This window comes from Melitaea cinxia, chromosome 2, assembly GCF_905220565.1.
Source record: "Melitaea cinxia chromosome 2, ilMelCinx1.1, whole genome shotgun sequence".
NCBI classification, from domain to species: Eukaryota; Metazoa; Arthropoda; class Insecta; order Lepidoptera; family Nymphalidae; genus Melitaea; species Melitaea cinxia.
In genome coordinates, this window is record NC_059395.1 from 18,795,663 (window position 1) to 18,799,230 (window position 3,568).

Genomic DNA, 3,568 nt, shown 5'->3' on the forward strand with positions numbered 1-3,568 from the left:
AATGATATTAAAACGTTTACGGTTTACTACTTTACTTTGCGTTGTACCAAAGTGTTGTCACATCAAAAATTTTCTATCAAGAGTAATAAAAAGAATGGTTGCATTGCATTTACTAATACAGAGGATTTCTGCTTTACACTGCAAAATATATCTAAACATTGACATTAACATCACGGTTTTATATACAGGTCAGAAAACTAAGTTCAATTTCAATGGTGAGAGATTAGTATGATAATGTCATAACTTGTCTTTCGCGTTGACGCTACTGTACGTCACTGCCTACATATCATTGGTCACCATGCGGTCGCCGGTTGAGTGACGCTTCATTGTGATTGGGTATATTGAGTGACGTTTCATTGTAATTGATTATATTTTAAAACATAAATGCGTGACGTAGAAGACCATCGATCGTCATGCCACTAGCGGTTGTAAACCATTAAGTCAAAGAGTATACATACAGCCAACGTACCCTCACCATTGTAGTTACCGGACCTGTGTATAAGACCGTGGTTCAGGTCGCATTCAACCAACACTAACAACAAAATGAAAAGAAATTTACTCTCTGCCTATGATTTTTATACCATTCCCATTGGCCAATTATTTGAAGAAACAATTAACATTAAATAGCGTCTAAATTAATTAACATGATTTTATTAGTATTTTTATTATATATTATGAATTTCGTTACAGTGATTCAATTGTTACTTCGATAAAATGTCTGCTAAGAGTAAATATATTCAGTTCGGCTGCTTAATGGTTTCATTTGATTACGTCAATAATACATTAAAGTGCGGTGCGCAGTGCACACTGCGCACGCCGATTGAATGACGCTGCATTGTAATTAGTTATATTTTAAAGCATAAATGCGTTACGTGTGAAAGAGACGATGCTATTCTCTTCGTTGCACAGCACACCCATCGATTGTCATGCCTCTGGCGGCCGTAAACCATTAAGCCGACGTACCCTCACTACTGTAGTTGAACGACCTGTGTATAAGACCGTGGAAAGCACTTTGTCAAACACTATATTATACATAGTCGCTATTTGTGTAATTGAAAAGCAATCAACGTAAACATCCACAGGAAAAATGAATCTATATGTTGCAGTAAATTATAATAAATCTTTGTGACGCGTTACATAGGGGGTGGAAGGGTGCACTAGGATAAATTATAGGAATCTTTCCTACGGTTTCCTACTAATTATTTATACAATGTCATTGCTAAAACGTTTCAATTGTATTGGTTTTTGATGAAAAATCGTTAACCATTTATTTAGTACGACACCGAACCTGATAAAAATAATAACTATGTATATTTAAGCTGTGTGGCTACGGCAATAAGGAATATAACCACCCCCTCTCTTCCCAAGGGTGTCGTAAGAGGCGACTAAGGGATAACACACTTCCACCACCACCTTGGAACTTAAAAAGCCGACCAATGGTGGAATAACCATCCAACTGCTGGCTTTGAAATACAAGCTAAAACAAGCAACAAAGCTAGCCCTGCAGTCACCAACCCGCCTGCCCAGCGTGGTGACTATAGGTAACACACATGAGTTCACGCCATTTTTGGCGCGATCTTGTAGACGCCTATGTCCAGCAGTGAACTGCGATAGGCAGAAGTGAATGTATATTTATCTTTTTACTACTAATACTAATTGACTGATGACATATTCCTAATAGCAGAATTGTCCACTCAAATTCAATAGTATATGTTCCTAGTCATCAACCAGTGTCTAGAAACATCCTCTGAAATTCTTGTCACAATTTATTATTGAGACAAAATTGCGTCTGTAAGTCTGTAAGCTTTTTTTAGCGATTATTATTATTCGCTAAATGTTAAAATAAAAAAATCACGTAAACAAGGGTGGATATCTAATGTAATAATTGTGTTTGCAGTAGTCGTGGGTCGTAACGTCTTTTATGTGTAATCGGTTATACGTAGTTTCGTGGATACGCGTAACTAGTTTCGAAACTGCTTATTTTTCGTAACTAGTTATTTTTGTATACAGTATCAGTACGGGACGGCGACGTTATAGACTTTTGTTTGTATTATGGTTATGAAGTAGTTATATGTTATAACTTGTAACATATACGAATGCCGTTACGTACGTTAATATTGATGGATAGTATAATTAAATTAACTTCCCTTCATATTTTATCCAGGCTTACGACTGGCTGCAAAACATATTATTTAAATTACTTTTTGATTTTTGTATAGACATAATAATCGATGCAGGCGTATTTAGAAGTTCATTTGATTTTATGTACAGTTTTTAATTATTTTTCGAAATACATACATACATACATATAATTAAAAATACAACAAAAAACCCATACTATTTTAGTATATACTTCAATATGAGACAATAACATTAATCGTTAATAATTAATCACTCGTCAACTGTCCTAATGCTATAAATAGTAAATTCGAAAATATTTAAAAAGAAACACGACCGAAATTAAAATTTCTTTAAAAAAACTGTGCGTATTAAAATAAACTTAAGCTCATAGTCAAATGCGTACAAAATCCCATGAGCATAATCGAAAACAAAGATGCATCTATAGTACTTATAGCCATCTCTTTTTATCCTACGCGTAAGCGTATCTGCGTATTGTAATGATTAATATTAGTAACCTGTTACGTTATTAGGCAAAACGCTTATGCGCCGGTCGTTGTGTCAAGTTTTTGATAAAACTGCGTACGCAAAAAAACTGCGTACGTAAAATAATCGTTACATTCGTATCGGCGAAACTACGTATATGGTTATTCGCTTCGTAACTAGTTACTGAAACCGATTACGTTAAATAACGCCCACCGCTAGTTTGCAGGCAAACGAAGAAAAACCGCCTTCAATTATATCGACAAGTAATACAACGTAGGTAAACAAAAAAATTGTCGAGTATATACGCATTTCAAAGATTACTCCAAAAGTTGTAATCAGATCTCGATGAAATTTAAATGTTAGTCGGTACAGCCAGTAAAAAGTTATGCGGCTTTTTGAGAGTTTCCCTCGATTTCTCTCAGATCCCATCGTCAGATCCTGGTTTCCTTATCATGGTACCAAACTAGGGATATCTCCTTTCCAACGAAACAAGAATTATCAGAATCGGTTCATAACGACGAAGTTATCCCCGAACATACATAAATATATATATATATACGATCAAATTGAGACACGCGTTGGCGCAACGGTTACAGCCATGAATTGTACCTGTTGCGCTGGCGGTTGCGGGTTCGATCCCCGCGCATGACAAACATTTGTATTGGCCATATAGGTTTGCCGTAGTCTGGGTGTTTGTGCAGTCCTTGTGGGTCTCCCCACCGTGCCTCGGAGAGCACGTTAAGCCGTCGGTCCCGGTTGTTATCATGTACACCTGATAGCGATCGTTACTCATAGTAGGGAATATATCCGCCAACCCGCATTGGAGCAGCATGGTGGATTAAGCTCTGATCCTTCTCCTACATGGGGAAAGAGGCCTATGCCCAGTAGTGGGATATTACAGGCTGAAGCGATCAAATTGAGTAACCTCCTCCTTTTTTGAAGGCGGTTAAAAATAAACAGAATA